Source organism: Panicum virgatum, chromosome 8K (assembly GCF_016808335.1).
Source record: "Panicum virgatum strain AP13 chromosome 8K, P.virgatum_v5, whole genome shotgun sequence".
In the NCBI taxonomy this organism is placed as follows: domain Eukaryota; kingdom Viridiplantae; phylum Streptophyta; class Magnoliopsida; order Poales; family Poaceae; genus Panicum; species Panicum virgatum.
In genome coordinates, this window is record NC_053143.1 from 23763198 (window position 1) to 23780678 (window position 17481).

General features: G+C 40.9%; 1 long non-coding RNA gene across 1 annotated transcript; it reads left to right on the plus strand.

Moving 5' to 3' along the window:
* Window positions 1–9714: 9714 nt before the first annotated feature.
* LOC120646231 lies at window positions 9715–10616 on the plus strand. Its single transcript, XR_005664328.1, has 3 exons — window positions 9715–9898; window positions 9967–10313; window positions 10384–10616. It is a non-coding gene; the product is annotated as an uncharacterized LOC120646231 (long non-coding RNA).
* The last annotated feature ends 6865 nt before the right edge of the window (window positions 10617–17481 follow it).

The following is a 17481-nucleotide window of genomic DNA, read 5'->3' on the forward strand; positions in this document are numbered from 1 at the left end:
TTCTTCCATCCTTAATCACATTTGCAGGTATATATTGTTATTTTTCCTCAAGTCAAGACATACATAACCCATCAGCTAAGAACCAAAATATAGTATTGCTACATACGTATGTACTACGAATGGAAGCAAGTTCAGAGTAGTTTCCTTGATATTTCCATCTGTTACTTTCATCAAGTTTGGTTGGATTGCCACCCTTTAATCTTGTAATCATATCAAGGGAACTCTAGATTTTTTGACATTGAGGTCTTGGAAAAGGACATGCTCCTTATCTGAGCTAAACAGAAATGGAACTTCAATTCAGATGTTTGGGTTTCTAATCACGTTAGTTTTGTATTTTTCTCTAAGTTGTGTTAAACGATGGAGCTTTACTGTTTTGTACACTAGGAATCCTAACAGCAGTAGGAATAAAGTTAATTGAATGTTCTATCTTTAGTTGACTGCCAATCCATCTATTATGCAGAGATATAGTCCATGTACGGTGGAGCAATCAAATATTGAAAAACGAAAAGGAATTTTTATGTACTTCTTGAGATCCACATAAATTACAATGACGTAACATTTTTTTAACTTTTGAGTTTTGTTTAGTTACACAATGCATATCGAATATCCTTCTGGCAACACCTCAATAATATAATATTCTTCATATCAGTAAAGATAATGGGCAAATTCAACATTTCTATGGGCTGAACAAATGAGCTTTACCTTTCACAACCCTATAATCTGATAACTTTGAGTGATCATCCTCTTGGATTCTAATTGACAGAAAAATGACACAAGTGAATACGCAGCTCTTTAGCGTATTCGTGACAAAAAAGCTATGATTCACTACTACAGAACAACCCATTCCAAATACACCATTACCGCCGGTTTGGTCTGAATCGGCGGTGATAGTGAGGAGCACGCTGAGTCATATTACGAACATGCGGTGATGCCAACACCCTTTTAGTACTTCAATTCTCATCATCTCAGTACTTCTCTCTCTCTTCCTCTCCTTTTTAGTACATCTCTCCCATCCTTCTCTCTTCCCCGCCGTTCCTCCCATCCTCTCGGTCGCCACCGCCTCCCCTCCTCTCCGTGCCGCTGCCTCCTCCAAACCACCCCTGCCACCTTCCTTTGTGGTGGCATGGCGTGGAGCGCAAGTGCGCACAGGGGTGATGGTTCTCATTTTTGTTTTGTTTTGTGACACGAGCATCGCCGCTGGTTTTAGACCCAGCGGTAATAGCCCAAGCCATCACCGCCAACTCAAATCCAACGGAACTCGGAACCGGCTGTGACGATGTTTTCGACCTGGCATTGACGGGTCTGTGTGTAGTAGTGATTTAAAATGCGAGTGAATCAGAGAAGCAGATTGTACTTTTTATATAATTTGTGTCAGAATAGCAGGACGTCAATATTTCTCTCAATGAGTTCGATCTATTGATTTACAGTTGTAGATTATTCCTCAAATTGTCTTAGTAGTCACATCCAACCCTTTATAATAACTTTTACTTTTCTTGAGTTATATCAACAATAATGCCTAGCTCTTTGCTTATTGTTGGCGTCAAAATTTTACAAGAGTAATTTTGGCAAGGAAACTTGGAGCCGATGGAGAATCCCAAGGAAGACTGATGGCCCCATTCGATCCAAGCTATCAAAAGACCAGGTCATAGTTAACGTAAGAATGGTCAAGGTGCGGTCAAGGACTGGTCAAATGTGGCACAGGGGCTGGCTACGAGGCGGATGAGAGGATGACATCATCAAAAGATTCAGGAGGCCAATTCTTTTGCAAGGTCTCTGTAAATATAGTAGTTTTAGTTGTTTTCTTTTGAGGCAAGTCTGTTGCATCGTGTTGAGTTAGGAGTCTTAACATCGGAGTATAAATAGTAGACCTCACGGTTTTGTAAGAAATAATCATCAATCAATACACATCTCTTTCTGCATTGCTTTGGTCTCATATCTGCTTGTAAGTGTTGTCTTATCAGATTTGCTAAGCTTTAATTATGGACGTATTGCTGTAATTTCATTTAGATAATCTACCATTTATCTAATCTCTTTTAACTCGAACAGGGCTGCCATTGCTTCAATCTCCTATTTGTTTTAGTTGAGCTCAAAAGTTACGATCTCTCTTAATCACGTATAAGACTATCTGGGTTAGGTCTGATCTTTTATGTGTTTTTATTAGATTTCACAATTTATCCCACAATGATTACAGATCTGTTGGCTGCTACCTAACCATTTTACTATCAGAATTTGGATAGCTGATAGGTTTAGTAGTCCTTATTAAAACTGGATTGATCAAATCTTGTACATTGTTATAGTTAATCTTATCAGCTGGTCCGTTTAACTTGATTTTACCATCTCAGACTGTCTTGGTTAGCTCGAGTTATTGATCGGCTGTTTTGGCTGATCATAATCAAGAACTAAGAATAATTTATTTTGTAATTAGATTCATCAGCAAGTTTGCTTTAATTTATTGCCCTGGCTGTGTCGGTGTTTTACCGTCGGGTTCTCCGAGGGGTATCTCGAGGAGAGTGGTTATGAGTAGGTACTCGCCGAGATCAGAACGCGATGGTGCAAGGAACACAAGGATTTAGATAGGTTCAGGCCGCCGAAGCGGAATACCCTACGTCCTGTGTGGTGGTTTGTATTCCCTCAGGTATTGTTCGATGTTTTGGAGGGGTCCCTGTCCGCCCTTATATATCTTGGGGGGACTGGGTTACATGGAAAGTCCTAGCCTAGTACGTTTAGAGTTCTACTCTGAGTAGGTTGGGTAGTTTCCTTGTACTTCAGCTAGTCCTACTATTGTACGAGTAGTCACAAGGCGACGAGAGGTAGTCCATGTGCTATCCCTCTGTCCGAAACATTCTATGCCTATGAGCAGTCTGGTGGCCCCGGGTCTGATAGGCCCCCGAGCTCTTCATAGTCGAGTACTTCTGAAGGTGTTCATCGAGTGCTTTTGAGCGCTTCTGGGACCCATTGCTCAGGTCTAGAGTCCGTTGAGTGCTTTGAGTAGTCTTCTGAGTACTTCTTCGGCTGACGCGAGGCTATGAGGTGCTCTAGCCCCGAATCACTTCTTTTGATATGGTGCGCGATGTACTCGCGCTCCATATGGAGTAGCCCCCGAGTCTTGGGTTGAACCGAAGGATCAGGCTGAGGGTCACTCTTGTCTTCAGGTCTGTTTTTGAAAAAAGTTCGCCATTTATGAGACATATCTCGCAGCCCCGAGCCTTGACTTGAAATCCCTCGATTTAGGGTTAAGGATCCCAAACCGAGACGTTTTTGTTACCCTTGGTCTTCCTGATAATCTCAGAAATGCCACTGGCTCAGTTATTTAACTTGGCTGGGTTGATCCGAGTCTTTTACTTGCCCTTGGTTGTTTTCTTGATCTTCCGATCTGAGCTTTGACTCTTCGTCTTCCTTGATTTCTTAGCCCCCGAGCATATGCGTGAGAAGAGGTCGGTGACTTTCCAGATGGCGCCGAAGAAATTCAAGCGCCAAATGTTCGAGAAGGAGGCGACGATGGCTGATGGGTGGAAGAAGAGTAAGTTGACAGAAGCTGCGATCTCATCTCTTGTTAGCCGCCGTCTTTTGCAATCTAGAGCCTTGATTCAGTGGCAGTCGGCCGAGTGTCATGTTAGTCCTTTTGAAAAGATTTCTGAGATTGTTGTTTTCAAAGCTTTTGTTGAGAATTTCCGTTTGCGACTTCTTGCGGGGTCTTCTTTTCTTCTAGAGCATTCAGCTTCATCATTTGACCCCGGAATCCATTTTGCACATAGCTATTTTTGTTCAGGTTTGTGAGACCTTTCTTGGAATTCATCCTCATTTTGATCTTTTCAAGTGTCTTTTTTCCTTGAATCCGTGTCCCAATCTTAGGAATATCGCTAGGATAGGTGGTGCTAATCTGCAGTTTCGTCCTGGCATGGCAGATAAGTATATCCCGTATACTTTGCACCATCAGATTGGGGATTGGAAAGCGGAGTGGTTTTATATTGATAACCATGCTCCCACCCTCCCGAAAAGGACTCCCGAATCCCCCAGGCAGCATAACGAGTGGTATGCTCAAGCTGGGAATTTGGATCAGGTGGGAGAGCTTCTCAAGAGATTTGCTAAGCGGTGGAAGGAGGGAGAGACTAGGGCTACAGTTGTCTCGTCCTAGCTTAGGAGGCAAATCCAGCCCTTGCAGTGCCACAGTCACCTTGGATTCGAGTATACGGGACTGTATGATCCCTCTTGATTTTTGTCAGAGAAGACCAGTCGAGATGAAGCTATGGTGCTTCTTTATAACCTTTTTGAAGGTGTTAGTTCCATTCCTGTGATTCCGGATTTGTTCCATGTGAATAATCCGCCAAAACAGGTAAAGTTTTGTAACATCGAGTGCTTTTTGAACTGTCCTTTGCTTTTTGGCTCACTCTGGGTTTTTGTAGGATGATTTGTTGGTCCTTCGGAGTGATCCTCCATTGCCAGAGGTTCATCGGCCGAGTCATATGATCCCTAGCGCACATTTGCGGCCTCATGATTTTAGTCCGGATATGGATCCGACTGTTTCGGAGACTCTGTCGAGTTCTGACTCCGATGACCGTGTTACCTTTGCAGACCTGGTGAAGGGTAAGACGGGAGGGGTCGAATCTTCGGCTGGTGAGGAGAGTCCGTGTGACACCTCTGGTGTCAATTTAGCCAAAGGAAGACAATTAGCATAACCTCATACCTAAATGAGTCAAGAAAGTTTAAATAAAACCTCATCAAATTGCTTTTGCAAACTTGTGTGTAAATGTATGTGTGCATGTATTTGAGTGCAATGTGCTTGAAAAACAATTTTTGGTACACTTTTAAACTTGACTTGACATGAGTGGGAATAAGGCACTAAAATACATCTTTCATAATGATCTATAAACTTTCTATGCAAATCAAATTCAAACTGGAAAACCATCACATGAAATGGTTAATGGAACCATTCATGATTTGTGAAGATCTGCTAGTTCAAACAAAATAATAAAATGAGGCCACAAATATTCAACGCACAAGTAGTTTGAAATCTTGAAATTTCTTTAAGGAAAAGAAGACATAAAACATACTTACTTCGGAGGTCTAGTAAGAAAATATTTAGTTCTTCCTTAAATGACAAATTGGAGTTGTGAACAAACTAAAATTTTGAACAAGGGACCATAAACATTCCTTTAGCACACAATAATAATAAATATTTATAGAAAACAAGAATGCATCCTTGTATAGGAGTATGTGTGGATATAAACTTGTTCCTTTAATAATTGTAGAACTCTCATGTTCAATTTGTCACAAAAATTTAGTATAAAGACACACTCATATTTTTGGGGCACATAGTTAATTTAAAAAGACTTTTTGCTAATTTAAAATTTAAACTTTCAAATAAATATGAGTTCAATTTCTAGTAATAAGGAAGTTAAAAATAAATTTCAAACCAATGCACTTATGCATAGGAAAATGAATATACATATTCACCATGTCATGTTAAACAAAAGACTAGTTGAAGCCTAGGAGTAAAAGTGCCAAAATTCACATAGAATGATAAGTACTTTAAATGGCTGTTTTTAAAATAATTAAATAACTCTCAAACCGTTGCTCAAATGAAGAAGTGCATAACACAAAAATTGTAGCTCTCGAAAAATTGAACAAGAATGGTATTCAACACTTTTTCATTTAAGGCAAAGAAGAGGGAGAAAAATTGAAATTACACAACTGGGTTTTGAACTTTAGATTATTTACGAGACTGCCACTGCCTCCATCTCCCTCCCCTGCCTCCCTGCTCCCTACCCACGACGGCGTCCGTACGCCAGCGCGGCCACCTGGCCAACTGCCGAGTCTTGCCACGCGCCCGGCCTCCACTTCCCTTAGCCCCGAAGGAAAACACCTCGCCTTGCACTAGCTCGACACGCGCCTGCGCAAGCACGTCACGGCAGGCCGCCGGTCACCTCTGGCCGCCCCTCCCCGGGCAGCTAGCCCCCAGACTCGCCCAACCCAGACTCGCCCTCCCCCTCCCCTGGGCCTATAAAAGGCAGTGCTCGAGTTCCTCCCGCGCGCCCGAGCCCTGTCCGCCCAGTATAGCGCCTCCATGGCCAGCCTCCGCCGGAGCTCCGTGGACAACCCCATCCACCCTTCCTCGGCTCCAACCGAGCCCCTGAATGGATTCCTCTCAGAAATATGATGCTCCCAAGCCCAATAGCCCCTTCCCTACCTTACCCGAGCTCGCCGGAGCCGAGCTCCCATGGCCGCCGCCCCTATACGTCGCCGGCGACCCACCTCCCAGCAGCCCCCGACCCATCCCAGACCACCAGAAGGTGCGCCTCGACCTCCTCTCCATTTTCCCCCACTTTCCCCCTACCTTCGGTGACTCTCCTCACCGGGAAACGCCGAGCCAGTTCCTCCCCTATTCTGTACTTCTATCCAGGGACCTCCAGTTAAAAGAAACAAACATTCCAGGGTCTAATCTGCAAAATGTGCATGAACTTCAAAACAGTGAACTTGTAAAATACATAACAATTCGTAGAAAAATCATAAAAATGAAAACTCAACTGTTTTGGAATCCTTGGAATAAAATCTGCATCTTTTGTTACATTCACATTTTCAGTTTCTGCTTCTATTTTAACCTATATTAAAGATTAAATTAAATAGCTCATAAATGTATCTCATGTTCTAGATTAATGCTACCTCTGATTTTTGGGTGGTAGCTTCACTTCTATGAATAGAGTATTGCATAAAAATTTCATGACCATAAACAAAATATAACTAGGTGTTTTATTGAATCTTGTTTAATCTACGGTTAAATACTAAGTATTTGTTCTTGCTGTTCTATAGTATATTTTTGGGTGAAACTTTTTCAGTGCACTTGAGATGATAAAATAACAGTATTGTAAAAGTTTAGAAGCCATTTCAACTGTATATCTAAGGTTTTGATTTAAGCTATGTTTAATGGTGATAGTGCATGATAAATAGTTCTACTACTTGGAAAAATATGAAACTTGTACCAGGTGCTAATCTTGGGTAGTTGAACATGCTAACAATATTTGGAAATCAGATTCTTTGTAGAACAGAAGTTACACATAAATGTTTGAGGTGCTAGACCTAGATTATTTTGAACATGATGTTTCAGTAAGGATGTTAGGCTAAAAGTTTCTCAGTATGGTCTAGGTACTATGGGAATGTTAGTATAAAATTGAGGAATGCATTTCAAATGTTTAACTAAGGTTTTGATTTAATCCATATATAGTGATACTATATCATGATAAATAGTTTTAGCATCTGGAAAAATCTGAATTTTGTAGCAGCACCTCTTATTGAATAGATGAACCAGTATATAAAGGTTGACAGCTAAATTCAGAGTAGAAACAGAGATACATTTAACCCATGATTATCCAAGGTATAGCATGTTTATTTCATTCTGGTTGTTGTACTATGTATCTATTCATGAAACTTGTAGATAACCATGTTATTGTTGTATAGAAGTCACCCAAGAAGTTTAGGATGTTTTACTTAACAAGAACTAGCTCAAATAATTATGTATATGCTGAGTTAAGTAAATGCAATACTAAATATTATGCTGTAGAAAAATTCTGATATTTTTACTGAAGTATGTTCATGCTTAAGAAAGGCTCTAGTAAAATGTTGAGACCCAAAAACACTATGAAACTCTCTGTATAATTAGATCTTGATAAATGTAGATTTAGTTTGGATAAATTTTTGCTTCTAGATTTTGCATAGGAAAATTATGAAAAATTTACTGTATGCTCACAAACATATCTGGAACAATCAGTAAAATTTTGAGAACCAATACTTGCATGGTTAGTTCTGTATAAATAGATCTTTATTCTAGCAGTGGCTGTGTAATTCATTTTTCATGTTTAATTGACTGTACCAAATGAGCTGAAATTTGTTCAGTAAACACTTTGTTCAGAGAACTACCTTTTGTAAAAATTTCAACATCAGAAACTATGTATAACTTCAGTTATGAACATTACATTGTTTCTCTAATATTAATTAGGACAAGTACATTTTCTGCACATTGATAAAATGGAAAAACAGCAAACCCTTGCTTTATGAGCTAAGTACGAAAAATTACTACTCTATAAACGATTACCCAAGAATATGTAAATAAGAAACTTTTTAACCAAAAATTGTGTTTTATTGGATTACAACCTTATAGTGAAATATCTAAAGTTAATGGACTCTAAACACAACTCATGAACATGCATTTGCATATAGATGCGGATATTCTCATCGACGGAACGAATGAATTGCTGCCGGAGTCCGAGAAGGATTATTCTGAAACTCAAGCCAATCTAATTGTTTTGCTAACTGAATTTGCTGAAGACCCGAACCAATGTTCGGAAGAGCCCAATGCTACTTTTGAACAGTGCCCAAGAAGGCAAGCCCCGGTGCATAATCCCATTATTTTACGCATTATATTCATCTAACTATTTGTATATGTTGTAATAATTTTATTGCGTATTTAAATTTTCTAGGAATTGATCGAAAACTTTAGGTGCATGATCCCTAGGTACCTATGTTTGTTATCCGGATCTTTTTCTCGACTAGTTGCCCCGCTAACTAGGTACGGTAGAAGTCGAGAGGTTTCCTGCCTTTCGCGAGATTATAGGAGTTGACTGACTTTAATTCCTACTGAAATATAAGGACAACGGGCGGGGTTGTGTAGTTGTGATACCCCGCTGGTGTAGTCGAAAATGGTTAAGGTCGCGGTGTGTGGCTCATTTCTTTAAGCGTTTGAAAGTACTAGCCACATGCCGAGAAATATGGTAATCGGTAAGCTTAAGTACCTGATTGGACCGGTGAGTGGAACAACCATTCACCCTCTTGGTAGAAGTAGGCTATATTTTGTCCGGACGTACGGGTGCAGAGTGGTCGGACTCTGTAGTCGGGGAGGGTGACCCGGATCCACAGACTGGAAAGAAAGGGGAAAAGTTGCGTGGGCGAAAGCGACGTCGATCCCCATGCGTGTGTGTTAGGTTCCCCTGGCCAGGTTGAAATTCGATTCAGAATCGTCCGCCTCTCACGGCATGAGATTGCTTAACGATTTCGGTCACATAGAGTAACAAGTGGAACATGATGATGATAATACTGCTGGTTGATTAAATGATTGCTCTACCATATTTGTATAGAGTTAGATGCAAACTTAGAGTGGTTAATTTAACTAGAATATGGTAAAGTTAAAATCTGAAAATAAGGATCAACTCTTAGTGGCGTTTTTGGCAAAACAAACCCCACCAACCAAAAAGCCTTGCATGTCTAGTTATCGGACTATGTTATATCCGGTGACAGGTAAGTCTTGCTGAATATTAGTATACTCAGCCTTGCTTGTGGGACTATTTTCAGGTACTAACTTCGAAGATCTGTTTGCGAGTCTTACTTGGCCATGTACCTTGCCTCCGGGCTGGTCTGTTGAGTGGGATGGCCCTTCAGCTGGTGCTGACCACCCTCCCACTGAGTGACGCTTTTCGTACGGGCTTTATCGATGCGTCACACTTTTCGTTAGTAGTTGTTTACTCTTTCCGCTGCAATAATAAGATTTGAATAATTTGTGTAGTTCGGACTTCTGTAGTACTTTGCTACTCTGAACATGGTTTGTAATAAATTTCCTTTCCGCTGCAAACTCTGAGATGTATGAGATGATCTGTGTTGTAATCTCTGGGCTCACCTTCGTGTGAGTGTTGTCTGTGCGATCCTGGAATAGTGTGGCTTTTATCGAGGCTTCACTCGAGGAACTACCGGTGAGTGCCAATTTGGGTCAGAGTTGCTTAGCAACAAAGATCAATGCACCCGGGCTTTGTAGTTTTGGGTGGTTCCGCCACAGTCCGGGGCCTGAAGCCGGCACTAGTTGTCCCAAGAAGCCGAGGACAACTGTACGGAATAGGAGGATCAGCAGTGAAGTCAGGTAACCCGTCGAGTGGTTTCAATCTCATTCTAAGTTTTGTTGTCTGATGTCCTTCCTTTTGTTTGCAGCCCTGGACCTGTGCCTAAGCAGAGGCGAGTTGTTGAGGAGAGGGCTCATGCTACTGCTGCTCCTGATATGGCGGAGTCGTCGAGGAGGACTGGTGAAATGGGATCGCAACCTTCGGAGGAGGTCCCAGTTGGTGAGCCCATCGTTCCTCCTTACAATGGTTCGAAGGTTCTTCCAATTGCTCGACTGCTTCACGCGGATAAGGCAGTAGGTATCTTGCCAGAAGTTGAAGAGGCGGAGTCGCTTCGAATGTTATCATGGAGAGCAGCTTGAGGATGATCTGCAGTTGACGGCTGGAAACATGAAGAAATTCCAGGCCGTTGTTCGGAAATTCACCAAGTTCTCTGTGGTAAGTACTATTGTCGAGTACTTTTGTCCTTGTGTGGAATTTTTTCTGTAGACTGATTGTGTTGTGGCAGCAAATGGTCAACCGGTCATATTTGAAGTCACAGAAATTGAAGGCGACTGAAGCGGATCGCCGAAAGATCATTCTGCTGGAGGCGGAGAATGCTGCTTTGAAGAAGGATAAAACCGCCCTCGAGCAGAAGATCAAAATGTTGAAGGAAGTGATTCAGAAGAATTGAGGTAACTTCCTGTGCTTTCTTTGTTGTGAGGTTCTGTTGACGCTCCTTAGCGCCACAATTTGTATACCGCAAGCGCACGGATCGTGGTAGCTTTTCCCTTAGAGTATTCCCCCAAGGTTTATCAATCCGTGGATCGACAATGAACTTACTAGGGTTTTCCATCTAATCTAACGGATCTATCCTAACATGAAGCATTGATTGCATATAAAGGGTAAACCTTTGATAGATATGAGTGATGTACAAAGGTTGATCTCATCCATGAACATCGGTAAGGATAAAGCATGACCGAAGGCATGACTAAACCGATCGCTCGCATTCTAGTTGTAGTTCTAGCTAAACGAGTAAGCACAACATGCATCTCATCCAAAGCCTCTTTAAACCAAAACCTCCAATCCGACCCCTCGGGAACCCCCCTACTCAGGCCACGCTCTGTCACGACACTCCGTTTGGACAAGGGCACCCAGAAGCACGCTAGTGTCGAACCCCCTTGGGTAGATCCGGTATGAACTCCTAGCCACCATAGCTACAAGAACACCTCATGCAATCTATCTCGAAAATAGATCTAGGAATAAGTGCACCCAAGGCAAGAACGAAATCAAAGAGGAGAGACATGATCGCTGAATAGATCGGATGACATGAAGACATTACTCACATAATAGATTCGTTTGGATCGTCACCACCGCGTATACACCATTGACGACTCCAACTAGCTCATGAACTCCACCATGGCACAACCACGCAGGGAGGCCATGGCGGATAGGGGTGGCCTAAGCCATCTCCTAGACAACTTCGAAGACTTGTGTCGGCCATCGTCTCCTTTCGGTCTTAGCCCTAGGTTTTCGTCGAGTTCTGGGTGGATGGATGCTGCGAGTTGAATAAGGTGCGAGCTATTTATAAGCCGAGGAAGCCACCGGTCGAAGGGGAGGCCGAACCGCCTCAGAAACGGGCTAGGCCGGCCACCCCCATGGGCCTAGGCTGGCCGGCCTACCCCCTTTTGGGCTCGCCTCGGTCTCATCTTTCGCGTGTAGACTCCTCGCATCTTCTAGAGTTTATGTCCTTCACGATTGCACCCCTTTGGACGTCATTATCTTGGAGATATCTTCGAGGAAAGGATAGGATAGGGAATCCTTCCTTAAATCTTCATTTGCTTTGCTTAATCCTGAAGTATCTTGATCTCATCTTCGTTGGCTCGGTCCTTTGGGCTCTCTTGGAGGATGGATGTGCGTGAATGGGCTTCGAATCAACATGGGCTTTGGTCCTTCCTTTGGGCTTTGGCCTTCGTCTTTCTCCGTGTTAGCGCTCGATCACGGGCCTCATTATTTTATGCTCTAAAATAGGCCAAAAACCTGCAAAAATGAAGTTCCTCCAAAATATATGTGCAAGTGTGAAAATGACCAATAATTAGGCCGGGGTTAGGATGGTTAGTGATTTTGATATTAAATTCATGCCATTATCAAGGATAAACAAGGGATAAAAGGGGTACTTAAGGAGCGCCAACATTCCCCCCATGCTTAAACCTTGCTCGTCCTCGAGTAAGTCCAGGAGCTTTGCTTATAAAGAAATCAGCATTGTCCCTCAATGTCCTCTCTGCACTTAGTCATACATAACAAGACATATTGCTCTCTCAAGTATTTAGCATTTAAATTCATGTTGTGACCGGCTACTTTTTCATTATGGGAGATAGACTAGCAATTAAAGAACAAGCCACAATAATAGATAAATGCAATGCTCTCAAACTTAAGCGAACTTCAAACCTTTACCTTGTTTTATCGTGAAGAGTTTTCAAAAGAATGCATATCAAACATAAGTGAGGTTCTCTTGCAAAAGATCATGGAAATACTCATCTCATCAAGTCTCTCAAGCCTACATTAGATTGTCTTCAACCTATTCTACTCATATATAAAAGTGGAAGGCTTATGTGGAGCTTGGTAGGTAAAAACAATCCTAGCAAAACATTATACTTGAAATATTATCAAACTAAGAGAGATATCTAATGGAATTACCGAGACTAGTCAAAAAGGCCATTGGAAAATAATGTTGGAGAGGGAGAAAGATGAAACACACACATTAAGATAGGTGGACATGTGCAAGTGGCAAATGGATGATCCCGAGACACAAATGAAGTTCTCGTTATCGGATTGCACATGGTTGGAAGATTTGAGTATGGAATAGTTCTTCAAAGTAACTTGGAAAATTAATGAAGCCAAAAAGAGCTAAGGAGCATTTTATTCTTCTCTTTTTTTCTTTCATTTTTCTTTTATTTTCTCCCTTTTTTCATTTTTCTATTTTTCTGAATCTTTCTCTTTTTTTTTGCTCCTTAGAACTTTTGATAACATAGAATACTTACCCAGCCATCCCCCCATGCTTGAACGATTGCTCGTCCTCAAGTATGAATAGTGGGAGAACCAACTAGCTAGGGTAAGTATCTCAAATTCACCTTCTTCTTCGTAGAACCACTTGAATCTCCGGGGAGCCTTGTCTCCCAAAACTTTTCTTTATATGGTGCCCTTAATTCTTTTGATTCCGTCGAAATGATAATCCATACTCAAATTGGGTTGTGGTCAAGGAGGTAATCACAAAAAGATATTTTTGGTTTAGGGTGGATATCCGGTGAGGTTTGCATAATTTCCGAAGTAGAAACTCACAATGCATGGATAAATAGGCTAGCAAAAAGAAGATTACACAAAAAAAACGGAATGACCAGCTTCTTAGTCTCATACCAAAGAAATCAATCTTAATCCAACTCATCAAAATATAAGTTTGCAATCTAAAGGTTTCATCATGAAAGGATATGTATGTATAGGCTTTGGTAGGTAGAACTTTGCAAGAAATTCACAAATGTAGATAGCATAGGAATCAAGTTTTCAAACTAAACAACACAAGGTGTAAGGTCATCGGTAGACTTAAATCAAAAGGCAACATAGAATATGTGGGTCTAGAATTTAGTCATTTAACCTCCACAAATAAAAGAGCCAGTATTTAATCATTTTAATTCCATTTAATTGAGAGCAAAGGGTTAAGTCATATACAACATAGCGTAGGTAAAACAAAGCAGCAACTTTCATCACTTTTCCATAAGCAAGAGCATATAAGAATATCATCGTGGTGAGCTCAAGGTGATGGTGGTTATCATTCATTGAAAAAAAACAAATCTAGGTTGTACTCCTAGTAGCCATGTTATTATAGGTTGAGATATACAAAGGTTGCATCTATGGTTGAAGGCATATATGTACAATCATTTAGAAAAAGAGAGTTGAGGAAGAATTACCATCCTTCTCGATGCTCGTAATGAAGTGTAGCGCGGCCTCCCCCATACTTAAGCATTGTGCTAAACATGGAAGAAGAATCATGAGCATCTTGTGGCAACCGTGATTATCTTACTCTATGAGATCTTTCTCCCTTGTCCATAAAATCCTCCCCCATGCTTAGCATGATGCTAGGCGTGGAAGGAGAAGATGGACCATCTTGCAATTCTTGAAGTTCTTCCCTCATGTGTATGAATATCATCTTCAATGTGTATTCACCTTTGTTGCCTCAATTTCCTTCAACTTCTTCTTGTACTAAGTCATGGTCCCAATCCTTGCTTCTCATCGTCGTCGCCTCCTTCAATTCCTCATTGTCCCATTGCTGCCTCATATTCACGAATTTTTCTTTCAATTTCCAGAATAGAACATATACTGAAACATTGCTCCATTGCGAAGTGCACGAATTATTCTTTCCAACGAGTTCTTATTCGCCCAAAATTGATTCCGAACAAGAGAGTTATGTCCATTTTATCCCAGCGCTGCAATCTGTTCCGAATTTCAGAACGCGCAGCGTCCAAAGTTTTTGCCATATCTCCTTGTACGGGTCTTTAAATTCATTGATCTTGGATGCGTTGGAATGAGAATTTGATGGAGCTTCTGAATATCAACTTTTTTCTTCTTGTACAGCTCTGAACATGTTCTCAAATTGATGAAAACAGCTGCGTCCTTCTCGGGTGTCGACGATGTTGACGATCTTGATTGAAATTCTTTTGGTTTTGAATTCATGGGAGCGCTTCTTCATGCCTGCAAAATATTTTAAACACACACTACCCCCGGGGTGACGGTCGGGAGTAGAAACAAATGCCAACAAACCTACCATTCCTAAGATCTCAATTTGTGGCATAGCTAGCTTAGCGAAACTAGTGAGTGTACGTGTTTGCTAGTGTAAATGCTAATGAGAGGAAGGTATATAAACAAAGACAATGTTTACACCTAGTTCTAAACACCATGTTTACAACTAGGTTGCCGAACTTCTCCATAGCCATAAAGACTTATTTAACCGAGGTCAGAACACCATGTTTATCCCAAGATCAATAGGCCTTCATAGCACAAGAAAAAATAAACCGCATAGCAAAGCTTATAAACCAACCAAATGCAACCTCATAGCTTGGTAACTAAATGATGATGGTCTTCAATCATGTCTAAACACTATGTTTACACAAGATTGCAAAAAGAAAAATGCTCAGGTGAAGCATTAACATGGATATCAAAGCTTTCATCAATAAAGTTGAGACCAGGCTAGCAAAATGAGTGCATGAACAATGGAATGGACGCAAAGTGAAAATGCAAAGTTAGCAAAAACAAGTGTTAGCAAGCTTGAAAGAACCTTCCGATGTTGTTCTGCAACTAGCTTATTCAAAAACAATTGCTAAGAGTGACAAAAAGCCTTCACGACACTTCATAAGAAGTGAGGCTTTTGTCAATGAAAAGGTTATTTATCGAAAAGGACCAAGCAACTGAGCTAACAAGGTTTTAGAAGTAGGTTTATGGGTTTCCTATATTTTTTGGCTTAAAACAAAAATTTTGAAGAGAGAGTGTTGGGTATAGAAATTCTATCTAAGGTGGTTTTTAAAAAAAAACTAGAGAGAAACAAAAGTTAGATTTTTTTTGAATGAAAAACATAACCTATGGTTTTAGGATTGCTCTATGAGTGGTTTTCCTAAGGGTTTTAGGATCTCAAAAGCGAGGCTAGTCAATGTTTTTAGAAAAGGTTTTTTTTAATGCAACATGCAATGCAATGCAAGGGTGAGACGAACAACATGGTATGCAATGCAACACGGGGTGGGTAAACAAAATGATATGACATGATGAGGTGGTCTAAAACAAAACAAAAAGTTAGCCTAAGTTAACTAGCCACAAGTTTAGAATCAAAGGGTGGTGCAATGCTTCATAAATCTCTCTAAAAAGACACAAAGAAAAAGACTCAAAACGCTAATAGACACACAAAAAGGTCTACAAGTTTCCCAAGATCAAATAACAAGGTTCTCCCTCAATAACATTTAGAATGAACAACATAAAGTTGTGGTTTTTGTTAGAGCAATGGTACAATGTTACTTGATATTCCGATTAAAGAGTGCAATGTAGACGGTCATATTAATATATATATAAATAAAATGAATGGGTTGCCTCCCGCAAAACGATTCATTTAAAGTCATAGAGCTTGACTTTCTCACATACCTTCTCATTGATGTGAAGCCATGGTCCCTCGTGCAAGAATCCGAAGTGTCCATGCAGCTTGATGTCGCCTCTTGTAATCCATCGTGGTTTGCTTGCAACATCTTCATTTGTCGAAAGTCGACCGCTTGTGTCTTCATTTGCCAATGTCATTGGGGTTCTTCTTCTGCTCCAAGCCTCTGAATTTTATCATGTACGCTTGATGAAAGCATCGCCCAAGCTCCCCTTCATTGTTGTCATCGTAATCTTCTCTATCTTGTTCTCATCGTGTTGCTACTGCCTCTTCTTTGTGGAATCTCTCCTGTATACTCAATAGAACATATACCAAATATAGATCTATTGAAATGTTTATGAAATTAACTTTACAACGAGTGGTCATTCATCTTAAACCGAATCCAAACGAGGGAGTTATGCCCGTTTCACTTTTGGCGCTGCGTGCTATCCAGAAATTTTCAGAGTGCACAACCTTCAATGTTTTGGCCATACCTGCTTGTAGGAATCTCTAATTGACTTATTTCTTGATTCGTTGGAACGGGAACTTCGTGGAGCTTTTGAATATCCAAAATATGCCGCTATTTGCTTGTGAGGTCGAGCTGGACATTGATGAGAACAATATCTTCTTGTGAATTCATCCGAAGATGTCAATGATCTCGATCATGTGGTCTTTGGAGCATAGTGTCGTGCGTCCCTTGGCTTCAAGGTCATCACCATTGATTCACCAGCAAATATCACAGCTTCAATGATGTGTCTTCTCCATTGTTCTTGCTTTACCCAAGGTGTCGGGATTGGAAGATGCTCCTGTGCTTCGTGTTGATGATCCGAACGGTTTCCTTCTTGATAGCATTACTCGATTAGAAGTATATCGAGCATCCCACTAGAGAAGATAGGTGGTGTTGTGGTTCTTCTAATCCTGTTGCCTCCAGCTTTGGTCAACTTCAAATCATCATCTTTTGCGTATACAGCCTTCCAATCATCCTTTGACATCATCATCACCTTCTTCGTCGGTTGCTACTGCCTCTGTCCTCTTTGAATTCCCCTTCATCCAGTGCAGAACTTATACCAAACTTCTGCTCCATTGCAAGGTGCATCAAATTATCTTTCCAACAAGTGGTTATTCGCCTCAATTGGACTCCGGATAAAGAAGTTATGATTGTTTTATTACGGCGCTGCAATCTGTCCCGAGACATTTCAGAACGAGCAGCGTTGAAAGATTTTATCATAACTCTTCACACCGATCTCCAAAATTCACGATTCTTGATCCGTTGGAAAGAAGACTTGATGGAGCTTCAAAATAATCTATTATTTACTCATGGTACTTCTTTGATCTTGGATGAAAAACTCATCACAATAGTAACACTTCATAGATGATGATGATCGCACGATTTTCTTCGCGGGCATGCTTCATACCTATTGCTTGAACAAACAATTCTTCCCAAAGGCATGACTAAACTGA